Source organism: Rhodnius prolixus, unplaced genomic scaffold, assembly GCF_049639745.1.
Source record: "Rhodnius prolixus isolate KJV_2025 unplaced genomic scaffold, Rpr scaffold_7, whole genome shotgun sequence".
NCBI classification, from domain to species: Eukaryota; Metazoa; Arthropoda; class Insecta; order Hemiptera; family Reduviidae; genus Rhodnius; species Rhodnius prolixus.
In genome coordinates, this window is record NW_027411582.1 from 30,239,634 (window position 1) to 30,254,849 (window position 15,216).

Consider the following 15,216-nt stretch of genomic DNA (forward strand, 5'->3'; position numbering starts at 1 on the left):
CACGATGCAGAAATCTTCACACACTTCCTAGCAAGATTATATTTAAAATAAATTTTGATGAATGGTTTGCGATCAACGTGGAAACGTCAATAGTTTTTAGCTGTTGATTTATTGCATTATTCTTCCTTGATTTTTGTTCATGACTTAGCATTTAACAGTATTTTTTTTTTTTTTATTAGATATCTTTATAAAACTAAAAGTTTTTTCAATTCGAATTAAAGACAGGTCCGTGTTAAGCAGCCAATGCAATCAAAAGAAGCTTTGTAGTTTTCCTTTAAGAAAATCTCTCCATTTTACAAGATGTAGAAATAGAAAAGAAATTTATTATTCTGGGACAATTGTCCCCTAAGAATAAATACAGGAACAAATAGAGGCCTTATCAGTACCGTATTTTTTCAACAGTGATTTTTGGTATATCATCTTCTCTGGATATTTTTATTGATTTATGGTAACGTGTAAGGTTGTTTCAGTAAGTACTAGTATCAGTATTTTTTCGTGCAACCACTTCCTTTTTCAATCGCTTTATTTTTAAAATATCTGTCTAAATGAACTACAGTCGACTCTCGATAATTCGAATTTTTCGATAATTCAAACTCTACAGTTGCTAACTTCGGTAAATCGAAAAAATTCAGTGTATTTAGATACGCTCGATAATTCGAACTCCTTTTCCCCTAACAACAGGGGGAGAGAAGGCTCTATAATTCGAACGAGGCCACCTTCCCCTCTTTATAATTCGAATTTTCCCTAGTAATGTTTACTTCTCATTTTCCGCTTATTGTCCATTTCCTGCGAAATGTTTTCCCTCTCCTTTCAGCCCAGTTTAACTTTCCAATTCTCTTTCTTAGTTTGTCACGATGGGAAGTACGTCTCCCTTACTGTGTCCGACAAAAGAAAAATTATCGCCGCCGTGGAAAGTGGTTCGAAAAGAAAAAGATATCGCCAAAACTTTCAATATTCCACCATCAACGCTTTTCTTCATTTTTTTAATTAGGTACATACCTACATACATGTTATTATTTATTGAAATGTTAATACATATGTAATTTTTTTGTACTTTTTTGACGTTTTCATTATTTTTACTTTTGTACTTGAGGCTATATATGTCTAAAACTTAGGTAAATTCATACGTATTTTCAATATACGTATGTACATACATATATACATAATAATAACTCTTAATAATTCGAATTTTTTCCCCCTTCTTGATAATTCGAATTTTTCTTGTAGTCCCTTGGATTTCGATTTAGCGAGAGTCGACTGTATATATACGAGCAGAAGTTTTAAGATAAAACTGTTTTACATATTTATTTCAACTAAAAAACGAAATTATTTAGCAAAAATATGATAAAATTTAATGAATTTCTTTAGATGTACGAGGGTCGTTTGAAAAGTCCGTGCAAAAATAAAAACTACTTAATATTTTGGGGTAAACCTTTTTTATTTTTCAACATAGTCTCCTTTTAGGCTTATACACTTCGTCCAACGCTGCTCTAGTTTGTTGATCCCTTCCGAATAATAGGATTTGTCCAAGTCTGAAAAATAGCCATTCGTTTCTGCAATCACCTCTTCGTTTGAATAAAATCTTTTTCCCGCCAGTCATTTCTTCATATTCGGGAACAAATAGTAGTCCGAGGGAGCCACGTCTGGAGAATAGGGGGGATGTGAAACGAGTTGGAACCCTATTTCCATTAATTTTGCGACCACAACTGCTGAGGTGTGAGCTGGTGCGTTGTCGTGATGGAAAAGGACTTTTTTGTGGGCCAATCGTGGGCGTTTTTCTTGCAGCTCGGTTTTCAAACGGTCCAATAACGATGAATAATATGCACCTGTAATAGTTTTACTCTTTTCCAGATAGTCGATGGGGATTATTCCTTGCGAATCCCAAATGTTCTTTGGTCTCAGGAGTGTAGTTATATATCCATGTTTCATCCACAGTGACGAAACGACGCTTAAAGTCCTGCGGATTCTTCTGGAACAGCTGCAAACCGTCCTTGCAACACTTCACACGATTTCGTTTTTAGTCAAGCGTGAGCAATCGCGGCACCCATCTTGCGGATAGCTTTTTCATGTCCAAATGTTGATGCAAAATATTATGTACCCGTTCATTCGAGATGCCCACAGCACTAGCAATCTCACGCACCTTCACTCTTCTGTCATCCATCACCATATCATGGATTTTATCAATGATTTCTGGAGTAGTAAACCTCAACAGGGCGTCCAGAACGTTCAGCGTCACTTGTGTCCATATGGTCACGCCGAAAATTTTGAAACCACTCATAAACTGTTCTAATCGAAGGTGCAGAGTCACCATAATGTTTATCAAGCTTCTCTTTAGTCTCCTGAGGCGTTTTGCCTTTCATAAAGTAGTGTTTAATCAACACACGAAATTCTTTTACGTCCATTTTTTGAAAATCACTCGACAAACACAAAGAAATAGACCGATCTGGCTGAAACTTGGTGTGTGTTCTTCCAAGAGATGCTACTAACTAAACATAACCTCGATACGCGCCAGTAGTGCTATCTCTCTGACTTTGCACGGACTTTTCAAACGGCCCTCGTATTCTTGATTTTGACTTAATTCATGATAAAATGGTTTAGAGTCGTAAGAAAAAAATTTAAATAAAACACAAAGCTCTATTTTAAAAACTTTGCTTATAGGCTGAAATTAGGAGCTGAATTATGAATGAAATTTTGGGTACTTGCTGTTTTGTGTACCTTTTGTCGTTTAATCAACCCTTGTAGTTAACTTTTGAAACTGGAAAGTAATCTTACAGGTTGTTGTTTGCGAAACTTACAAAGTGAACTCACCTTTTCTTAAAACGTGGGATATTTCTCATTCTAGAAAAAAAGAGAGAGAAGCTTTTTATTCTTCTTAATTCTAAATAAATAAATCAAATTCTTTTTTTTATGCACTGTCTTCTATTATTGTCTGTATAGGGTAATATTTTGGAACTGTATTGGCAAATCTAAAGAAAAGCACGAATTTGCTATTTCTCACGGATTAAAGATCTTTTTTGACTAAAAAGTTATTGTCAATATGAAACATGTTCTAGGTTATTTGAATGTGATCCCACTGCTCTACGATTTGCGGTACAAAATATACAACTCTTTTCCAGAATTTTGATTTTTATAAACGGAAATAACCATTCATTTTATTTTATATTTCTTTAATACTGTGCTGTTTTGATATTTGTTTTTTGTTTTATCAATGCAGTTTACGAGGTCTGTAAATTAAGTAATGAGACTGATTTTTTAAAAAAAATTTATTCAAAAAGAATTACAATTCTATATTGTCACCTTCAAAATAACTTCCTTCTGAAGCCACACAGCGCTGGAGACGTTTCTTCCACTCCTCATAGCAGTGCTCGAACTCCGATACTGCTACAGCCCTTCAGCTGGTCGGTTACAGCCGTTTGAATGTTTTCGGCTGTCCCAAAATGAGTTTCCTTGAGGTGATTTTTCAACTTCGGGAAGAGAAAAAATGTCACAAGGACTCAAGTCAGGCGAATAAGGAGGCTGAGGAGCCACAGGAATGTTTTTACTAGCCAAAAACTCTGGTTTATTGAAATTGCTGTGTGACAAGGCCCAAAAAAGCAAGGATGGCGAAGTCGAAGATCAAATGCATGCTGATTTGTTTTCTCGATATCCATGGAATCGTCCACAAAGAGTTTTCTACCTCAAGGTCAAACGGTCAATCAACACTTTTACCAAGAAGTACTTGAAAAACTTCGAAAAAGGGGTCATTCGTGTGAGACCAAACATCAAGAACAAGTGGGTGTTGCATCACGGGTAATGCTCCTTGTCACACAGCAATTTCAATAAAACAGAGTTTTTGGCCAGTAAAAACATTCCTGTGGCTCCTCAGCCTCCTGACTTGAGTCCTTATGACTTTTTTCTCTTCCCGAAGTTGAAAAATCACCTCAAGGGAACTCATTTTGGGACAGTCGAAAACATATGGCTGTAACCGACCAGCTGAAGGCTATTCCAGTATCGGAGTTCGAGCACTGCTATGAGGAGTGGAAGAAACGTCTCCAGCGCTGTGTGGCTTCAGAAGGAAGTTATTTCGAAGGTGACAATGTAGAAATTTAATTCTTATTGAATAAAAAAAAATTAAAAAAATCAGTCTCATTACTTAATTTACAGATCTCGTATATATTGAGAATTGTTATCTACTGTTTGTAGTTAGTGTAATCAATCAATCAGCTACTCTTTAGAAGAGCTATTGTTTGTGAAGTACGTAGTTATGTTCAGGATCTTGGATAAAGTATGGCCTGTTCCCTCATGAGGTTTCTTTTATTTGTCGGGACAGCTGTGGGTCTTGGATGGATTTGTTCTGGAATCGTCTTGTTTTCGTTTTTCTTTGGGATAGCCAAATGGATCTCATCCCGAGTGTAACTAATCTGTCTACTGTTGTTACCTTCATCCATCCATTAAAAGTAAAAAAGTAAAGTAATCGCCTATTTTTTCAGGCGGGGCTTAACGTCCAACTATCACAAATTAGGTGTCGTGGATGGAGGCGACTAGCAAACACACTCTACTGTAAAGTTCTCATATTAACCTCTAAATAAATTCCACGGCCTAAGACCGGGAATTGAACCCAGTACCACAATACTTCATAGCTTTGCAGGTCTCGTCTCTAACCGCTCGGCTACCGTGGCGCCCTCATCCATCCATTAACCTTCTCATTTACTAGCTACTTTTGGCTTCCCTACAAAATTTCTTCAATGAAACCTTTTCTTCCAAGTTGGTTGGATCCCCTATACTCGTTGACATCTTCACCTATAACTGAACTCACTTCTTTTGTATTTCTTAACTGCTTCGATGAATCTTTTAATACTTATTATTAGTGTAAAGGGTGAACCCGTATTATTATTATTTTTTTTTTAATTTAAGACACGTCAACATTTGAGCGGCTGGAGTTGTTTCAGTGTTCTCTCGTTACAGACAATACTGTCCATCACCGGACAGTGAGCTAAAAGAAGCTGCTAGAAAGAGGAAATCTAAGGACCAGCAGTTGGATCTAAACCTGGAATCCAGTGTGCTAATCACTGGGCTACCTTTTTTATTATTATTATTGGTACCTTCTTAAATGAGGATGCAGCTTAACTTCAAGCACCTATTTTTTTTTTTTTTGCGCATCAACAGCTGAGGTCATTAGCGCCCGGAGCTTTTTCCAGTGCACTGCCGACCTCCGGACAGTGTTCTCTCGTTACAGACAACACTGTCCATCACCGGACAGTGAGCTGTAAGAAGCTCCTAGGAAGAGAAAATCTAAGGGTCAGCAGCTGGATTCGAACCCGGGACCTCCGCGTGGGAGTCCAGTATGCTAACCTCATAGCTAATCCCTTCCCTCCAAGCACCTATTATTATTAGAGGAACTTAACATTACGGAATATTTGATACTTAAATTCGATTAAGTCCCAGTTGTTTTATTGATATTTGTGCTATTTTAAAAACGATTACTCCACTTCTTAGATACTTTAATTTTTAATGAATAGTTCCCTTCAATTAAAAATATTAGTGGACTAGAACTGTAGATTCGTTAATCTAGTAGACAGTTCGCTTTATAAAGACAAACTGTGCGCTTAAGATCTTTATTACAAACAAATGAATTAAATGAAATTATCTAGGTAGCCGGTTTGAATATATAAACATGTTCAGACATGATAGCAATTCAGATTTATTAGCTACTTTATAAACAAATCCTGTCTGCCAATTTCAATTTATTTATTTATTTAATTTTTGTTTTTAGTTGTAAAATATAAAGGACAGCTTTATGGAATTAGCCATTTATTAGTTAAGCTTTTGATGACATGTTGATTTATAGTTAATGATTTTAATTATTATGATTTATGGTTAATTGGTAGAAATATCATTTTTGAAAAGATGTTGTTAGCGTACTTAATCGGTAGTCCGTCCGCCTTGCAGTGGAAGAACGAGTCCAAAGTACCCTCTCTAATCATCTTCTGGTCAGTGAAGCTTTTTAAGAAGTGATCACGTTCTTTTCATGTAATGATAAATAAAATTACCTTGGTCCTTTATTGGGCAGTCACGACATAGCCAATTGTCGGTTTTATCCATTTCGTTTAGCAATTACCATTTTAGTGTCGGTTACATTAGGTTGATACTCTATCCATCTTTTAGCACCACTTTGTATGGAATCATTCAAAGGAATCTTGGTCGAATATCTTTCTATTTCTACAATCATTCGCTGCTTCCTAGATTATCAATACTTTAGGGGAGTAATAGATCAATACTCAAGAAAATGAAAAGCAATCTGATTTTCGGTGATTACCAGTGTTATTGTAAGACTCATGTAGTTTTACTTACTGCAGTTTTATTGCCCGATAGTTTCAAAACTGCCTGAAAAAAAAGCGTAATATTGAAATACACCCCATTTTGGCATTTTTTTTTTTTCTCTTTTTATGTTTTAAATCTTCTTCTTCTTAAGTGGCGCTACAACTCATGTAGAGTCTTGGCCTCCTCAAGACGTGCCTATCCTGCGCAGCCTCCCTCCAGTTTCGAAATCCTAACATAGATGCAGAATCCTTTGCCACACTATCCTTTTCGTTGTTCGTTGTTCCTTCCAATTCGTTGTCACTCCCGATAGTAATCCTTCTTCACTTCTTCCTTTGTCACGCGGTGTACCTCAAGGTTCTTCCCTATCTCCCACCCTCTTCTCCATTTACATCAATGACCTTCCTCTTTCCATCTCTCATTCCCAGCATCACCTCTATGCTGATGATTTTCAGATTTACCTATCCTTTTCCCCGTCGGATTTGTTTGAAGCTGTATTTAAACTTCAAGAAGACCTCAATAATATCTCAGCATGGGCCACGAACAATAATCTGACCCTGAATGTAGAAAAGGCCAAAGCTATAGTTATTGGCTCCAACCCACTCCTTAAATCATTGGCTCCTCTTCCTAATCTTTTCCTTTACAATACCCCAATAAAATATTGTTCCTCTGTGAAAAACCTTGGTATCACTTTCGATCAAAACCTATCCTGGAAAAACCATGTTTCCCAAATCTCTCGTCGTTCCATCCATATCCTTAAGCAGTTTAATAGTTCCCTGACACCTTTTTCCAATTAAGACCCGGCCACTCCTAGTTTCCTCTCTTATATTCCCCCATTTCGACTATGGTCGTTTAGTGTATGGCGGTCTTTCTGGTGGATATTGAAGCTAAGCTCAAGCGCCTCCATGAACTGCTTCATAAGATTTATTTTCAGCATTTCCAGAGACTCTCGCATTTCGCCACTGCTACGATGAGTTGAAGTGGCTTTTTCCTGTCTATCGCCGCCAATATTTTTTGGCTTCTTTCCTTTTTCAAGTCATCCAGTCTCAAAGGCCTTCCTAAATTTTTCAACTCCTTAAGTTTAAATCCTCCATCCATTCCCGTAACACTAGATCTCGCTCATCTGATCTCTATATTCCCTCTCACCGTACCTTTTCCTTTGACAAGTCCTTCCTTATACGTGCTACTTCTCTCTGGAACTCCTTGCCATCATCTGTCCGCCATGCTCCTACCCTATCTATCTTTAGATCCCTTTTATTCAGTTATCTCCTTTCTATTCAGCTTCCTCCGAAATTCTAATTGTTTTAATTTATTTCCTTAATTTCTGCTGTTATTTTTATTTTCACTTTTTGTAAATACTTATTTATTTATTTATTTTCTGTTTAATCACAGGCCAAACTATTAAGGCCTCTATCTGTACCTGTGTTTATTCTTAGGGGAAAATTGTCCCAGAATAATAAATTTCTATTCTATTCTATTCTGTCCTCCGAGCGCAGATTTGGTCTGCCTTCCCCTCTGGATCCTTGCATGTTTCCTTCCAGCATCTGCTTAGGAATCTCATCTTCACTCATCCTAGCAACATGTCCTGCCCATCGCCGTCTACTACAGTTTTATTATTTTTACTATGCCAGGATCTTTGAAGAGGGTGTACAGTTACTGATTTTTCCTATTTCTCCAATTTGGTCCATCGCGTGTAGGACCATAGATTCTACGGAGTACCTTCCGTTCAAAAAGCGAAAGTTCATCTGCCTTGGCAATCACCCACGCTCTGTTATAAATAAAATTTTCAAATTTTATTTATAATATATAGCATAATATAGGGTGTTTAAAGTGATTTTTGTTTTTTTTTGTTTTTTTGCAACACTAATCAAACAGATTTCGAGAAAAATGTTGCCAAAAATTGAGGGGAAGGAACTGCATTTTCAGAAATTGTTCTTTATCGTCTTCTTAAAAATCTAAAGGCTTGCAGTTGGATTTGATCCTGGGGTCCCCGCTTAGGAATCCAGTATTAAGGCAACCACTTATTTAATCCCTTCCTTATTATATTCTAGGTTTGTAAAAAGGGTCTTGGAGAGGAGGAGAGTGGGAGTAATTTTAGAAACCCATTTTCCCACTCTCTGAACTTCAAAACCGATACTTCCTGTATCTCCAAAAACTCAAAAACCCTTACGATCGAAATAAGTTCACTTATTTATTAGTAAGAGATTGAAATAATTTCTGAGTTTAAAAATACAAAATCACACTAAGATTACAGAAAATTGTCATGTTTACAATATTTGTGTAATTTACATACATTTTAAAAAATTAAAAAAAAAAAAAAAAAAATATGCAACAGTGCCAGGATTGATCCTTGGATATGCTTTATTACAATTATCAGTGTCATTCTGCCGCCAAGGTCTGTAAATCTGTTTTCTGTTCCGCTCTGTCGTCCAGCTAGATTTGTCACTTTAATATCAAGGTGACAGTGCTTCTATGTTTAAAATCTCCTCAATAATAATTTTGTTCTAACATTTCTAGGATGTTATTTAAGTATTTTTGATTTAGCATTGTTGTTGATACATGGAAATTGTGTTATTCAAAATATCAACTATAAAAATCGTTTCTCTTAACGTTGCAATTACAATAGTGTCTTTTATTCTCTCTCCTTTCTTTTTGTTTTTTATTAATTCATGAGCTTTTTGCAATTGTCAGTTTTCGAAATTATTCACTTTTACTTAACGAACTTACGCAAGATTTAAGTACTAATGAAGGAGTCCCGGTTATAATTAAGTTCATCTCCTCTGTTTTACAGGGTGTTCATTTTAAGACGGCTCAAATGCATTACATGCTTAAACGGTCGATCTGAGCAAAAAAAAAGGTAGAGGAAAAATTTGTTGCCCGTCACTTCTAGTTTCAGAATATGTGACTTGAAATTTAGATTCCTGCCCGCATACGCGGCTGACGCGCGACCAAAAGTGAGGGTTCGCAGTTGACCCTCATTTTCATGTACACAGTTTTAAAGAGTATAAAAAGTAAAGGTGCTAGGCCATTTCAAAATCTGGATATTTATTAATCATATTTCAATTTTTTAACTTGTTATCAAAGATAAAGAAGAGCACGCGAGGTCATTTTTATGTATTTTTTCATCCCCTTTCTACTGAAAATATTGCCAAGGCAGTAAAGCTAGTACTTTTCTTAATAAATCGGGAAAAAAGTAGTTTTCCGAGTGATTTTCTAAGAAAAAACGAGCTTTAGATGTTCTCAAGCATACACAAAATGGCTAAAAATTAATTTTACATCTGTTACAAACAAGAGGGTTTAATAATTATTGGGTAATTTTGGGAGAGTTGCGTTTAATTTACCAAAAAAAAAAATTGGAAACCTCCTGCCACATAATTAAGTGATCAATATCTATCATGTAAAGGATCAAACTTATTCCTTAATTTATCAAATATTGCACTTTACTCAACTTGTGAAGCATGTGCTGTCTGTGCCTTCAAAGGTGCCTTCTCTGGCTCGCAAGCCAGGTTAGCCTGGAGGTTATCAACAGCTCTCTGTTATTCACGCATTTGATTATTTAGTTTCTATCCGCTCAATTTATTTATTAATGGTACCTATGCCCTTTTTAGTACCTCTGCAAGGCCACAATTATTTGGAAACACTGCGTTAAAAAATTTAAATTTTCAAACTAGAGAATAATTTTAAGAAAAGATAAATTTATTTTCATCACTAAAAGATCCTAAAATAGACACATTTTCACAGATTCCAATGCACATAGACAAATACCTTTATTTCTATTTTGCAAATAAAATAATGCGGTCCACAAAATAGGCTTTCCGTTAGATGAAAACGGCCTTTTTAAAGTACATTTACTTGTCAGCTGTTGCTCTCTAACAGTTTGTGTTGTGACAGTTTAAGGAACCGCTTTTATCTTCTTAATTTGGATTTTCCTTCCGCCCATTTTAATACGCTGTACTTGCCTTTTATAGATTGTTAGCTTTACAACACACCACTTAAAGTGAGCATAATGTTAACTTTTATCTGAACTTAACTGCCTTTATTACTTTATTGCTATAAAACTTGGTGCTTTCTTCGGCAATAATCGACTTTTATTCCTTTATGCAGTTATCTACTATTGAAATCACTAATTTCAATGGTATCTTTCTTATTCTTTTATTATAAGGTTTTTTTATCTCCCGGTAACGGTAACCCATAGCAGATGTATTTCCGAGCTAGAAATTGTATGGATAGTTTCTAAGATTTAGAAAGTATTTGTCGGAGTTTATTCTCAGTAGATATCTCTTTAATTAATTTTTAGTTTACTTTCTTTCGTTACTCGCAAGAAAGTTTAGCTTAACGACACATTTTAAACTCAAGTTTCTTCTGCCTACTAAAGAGTGCTTAGTTAACGCTATATTTCGAAATATTCAACACAAAACTTTAGGCTTTTAACAGATTAATAAAAGACACACTTTCAGTCCTAAATACCCTGCTAAATAATAGAAGATGCAGATTGTTATCGAATATCCGTTTTGACTTTTTCTGGAACCGAAACAAAATTGCAGGAAGTTAAAATTTGGATATTTTACTCAATTGCTAAAAGATGCCATGATAAGATTTTGGTTAAAATTAGAAGACGGACCTAGAATGGGGTTGGATACTACGTAGTGGAAAATAATAAAAGTAATAATAAAAAAATAAAGATTTTTCGCTTCGTTTTACATTTTTTAAGGAACTAATAAGTGAGTACATTTGCTTATTATTGTGAGAATCAAATAGCGTAAACTGTCTTTCACAAAGAAAGTGGCGTAAGTCCATTTTGTATTGAAATCAAGGTAACGACAGCTTCGTATTCTACAACTGTTTTGTTTAGAGTGACAATGCAGTAAGTTCTTAGTGCACTTATTGGCCATCAGGAGTAGCACAAAGTTTTAGTACTTAATCAAAAGTATACTGTTGAGAATGACAGTGGCGTAAGTCTACCAGATTGTTTGTTTCTTTATGACTGTTTTCTTGGTGAAGTTTACTGTCGTGTGGTGTTAATTAGTGAATTGTTATATGGTTTTAGTTAGCTAAAAATTAAAAATAAGCCTTAGTGTTGGTGTTATTAGTTAAATTTTAATTTGGAGTTTTTTTTGTTTTCACTTTATTTACTTTCACGACTGCAATATATATTTCTGCAATAAGTGAAGCTGATACATACAACATGATAATAGATAAGTACATGAATAGCATGAGGGGAGAATTCCCAAAGAGGAACAGTTAACTATTGTGCACTGGCACTTAATTCATTTAGAAGATCGCGTGGCCCCACCTGCGCTTCAGCCATCTTGGAGTATTTCCAGGCAATGCAGTAAGTTGAGATACTAGTGGATTAGGATGTGAGGTGATTGATGTGTGGAGTTTAATATAACGGGATCTGAAACCTAAGGAACAAGGAAATCTCGGTGCAAGGTAGAGTTAAAGACATAGTAAGGAGCATTACGATTCGTCGGAGTGTTTTTGGACTGGAAGGATTGGATTTTTGTAGATATTGGAAGCTTTGGCTGAGCCCCAAAGTTTCATTTCAGTAAGTCCAGGGAGGTTGCAGTATCACATTGTAGATAAGTCATTTATTCTGTAGTAAGAGTTTACATCGCTTGTCGAGAAGTCTAGAGAGAATAAACTGTTCAGTTTATTGGGAGAGAGATGACTGTTGATTGAAGAGAATTGGTAGGATTAGTTAGGATCATATTGTGTTGAAGACAGTTTTTTATTAGAATTGCAGTGCCCTCTATGGGCAGTATCATCAGGGTGATCAGTTCTGTGGATAGTGTAGTCGGTTATGTTGAAATAAGATCTGCTAGTAAAATGAGACTCTGTGATGAGTCTTCTGCATTTTGAAGCATTGGTTTATGGAATAAAACCCTTATCATTGGTTTTAAATGCCGTTTTGTTTAACTATTTTCCAAAATAATTTAAAATCCCATTACATTCTAATATGCACCAAAAAATTTGATTCTATGGAATAATAATAAAAACAATAAAGCTATTTTTATTATCTGCATTTTATTACAGAGCAAAACACACAAAACTCGTTTTATCACAAAACTGCTCAAAATGGACTTACGCCACTCTCATTCTCGCCGGGTCAATTAGGAGTTTAAATAAAGAGAATCACTAATTATTAATTTGAAAACAAATTTTTTTTTAAACCCATCTGGATTATTTCAATGTGGGGATGACCCACATGCAGTTTATTAAGATTTATGATTTGGAACATTCCAAAGAGTATTTATCTGTAATATTACTCTATCACTATATCTCTTTTTATCCGATGATATGAATATAACCTTGTAATAAATTGAGTTAAATCAAAAATTATTGATGATCTCTAATTTAACTGTAATACAGGATTAATTGAGAAGTTTCTTTAGTAATAACTGCGTACTAAGGGAAGGGATTAGCTATGTGGTTAGCGTACTGGACTCCCACGCGGAGGTCCCGGGTTCGAATCCAGCTGCTGACCCTTAGATTTTCTCTTCCTAGGAGCTTCTTACAGCTCACTGTCCCGGTGATGGACAGCGTTGTTTGTAACGAGAGAACACTGTCCGGAGGCCGGCAGTGCACTAAAAAAAAGCTCCGGGCGCCAATAACCTTAGATGTTGACGCGCCTTAAAAAAAAATAAATAAAAAATAACTGCGTACTAATAATAATAATAAAAGTTACTATTATTATAACCTTTCTTGTAACTAATATTTTCTCTTATTAGTAATATGAGGAAGTATTGTGATCATGTTTTTCACCGGATATCCTGTCAAAAGGGCTGTCAAAGAAAGATGGTCCCCCTCTCTCAGAATTTTTTTTTTTTTTGGTCGGTTTGTTTGTTTGTGAAGAAATATCTCAAAGATCGTCGAAACAGGTTAGAACCCCTTTCCTCTGAATGGCCCAAAGACCAGACTAGCTGGGATTTGGCTGGGTGTCTTTTCGCCCAGGTATGTTTGTGTAGATCTGGCAGCCCTTTCTTCCGGCAAATCATGTGGTAGTTACCTAGATGCTTCCCTTCTGTAAGGATTTGTACATATTTAAGAAATTTATAAGTTTTGTACCTTTACAATTTGAATAAAGACTTCTTTCTTTCTTCTAATAATTGAACTATTTCATGGTACTTCATTAAAACTTAACCCATTACCTGCAATAACCCAAGATTACCATATGTTCTCTTATTACACCTACATTACTGGTTACACCTTCAGTAAATATTGATTTTTTTTTTAGTGTACTATTCAGAGATATTTTTATTACTTAAATTGCGAACCGCACGCAAAAAGAAATTTACCTACACAAAATTTGTAGATCCGCGACCATCTTTAAGCTTAAGCGTAGGTATAGAGTAGTATGTTGTATGGGTGTAAACTTATTGTAAGTTTAAACTCTCTTGACCTTCATTGTCATTGAATCATTTGGTCTCAGATATCATTGTAAAGAAAAAACGGGATCCCGAGTCTCTGAAACGTTTTTGGAAGTAGTCGAGAGGTATTTTGGGCGTAGGCGCTTTTACTAAATTTGGACATTATTGAAAGAGAACACATTTTAATACAGTTGATACACCTTCCGACTGAAATCAAATACGAGATATCCTTTACCTTGATTACAATCAGCAGATCGTCAAATTAAGTTTATGAATTTATGTTACTTTAGAAAATAATACGTCACAATAATAATTGAACTCTTTCTTAACAAACAGAATCCTTTGAAGTCAGAGAACCATTTGGACTTCTTTATGGCTAAATATAAGTAAACATTCAAAATAGATAAATTAATGTTTCTTTTTTGTCTTTCTTATTATTAAAAAATAAAGTAAAGTAATCGCCTATTTTTTCATGCGGGACTTAACGTCCAACTACCAATTAGGTGTCGTGGACGAAGGCGACTAACAAACATACTTTACTGTAAATTTCTTTTATTAACCTTTAAGTAAAATCCAAGGCCTAAGACCGGGAATAGAACCCACTACCACAATACATATTTTAGCTTTACAGGTCTCTTTCTTATTATTATTTGATTTATTAGTAATTTGTGCAATTATTTTTTTGCCCCCTATCCAGTGACAAAGGCGTTGGGCCATTTTTATTTTGGTCTGGCAGCCCAATATTTCTGACCATATACGATATTAGTCTCATAACCTGTAAAGCCGAGCATTAGTTCAAATGCTGAAAAGTCATTACGCCCTTATTGCACAAAAAGGGGCAAATCAACGAGTCCCTAATACCAATTTTTGTGAAGGTGGAGATGCTTAGAGGTAATCGTGCCCTATAGTTCCTCGGAAGAGCAAGACAGAATCATTTTTTTCTTAGGAGGCCGTCAAGGTATTCCAGTCTTCTTTGCAGTGTTGCCCATTCTGCTTTACAGTGGCCATGCTCCTACAATTCCGCGTGTAATTTTTCCCTTTATCTATAACTCTTTTAGCTGAAACGAAACACATTGCGTGGTCAGGCTGAACACATTGACTTCCCTACTTCGCTAGGTTATCGCCTTGCTCGTTCTCTGGTAATCCACAATGTGCCGAAATCCACTGGAAACCTAGATGCTTCCCTTCTGTAAGGATTTGTACATATTTAAGAAATTTATGTTTTGTACCTTTACAATTTAAATAAAGACTTCTTTCTTTCTTTTAATAATTGAACTATTTCATGGTACTTCATTAAAACTTAACCCATTACCTGCAATAATCCAAGATTACCATATGTTCTCTTATTACACCTACATTCCTGGTTACACCTTCAGTAAATATTGATTTTTTTTTTAGTGTACTATTCAGAGATATTTTTATTACTAAAATCGCGAACCCCACGCAAAAAGAAATTTACCTACACAAAATTTGTAGATCCGCGACCATCTTTAAGCTTAAGCGTAGGTATAGAGTAGTATGTTGTATGGGTGTAAACTTATTGTAAGTT

At 35.4% G+C, this 15,216-nt stretch overlaps 1 protein-coding gene across 2 annotated transcripts in view; it reads left to right on the top strand.

The window, feature by feature from the left end:
- LOC141447380 (dnaJ homolog subfamily B member 6-like) overlaps window positions 1-15,216 on the top strand; it is a 247,066-nt gene that overhangs the window by 33,126 nt on the left and 198,724 nt on the right. The window lies entirely within an intron of this gene.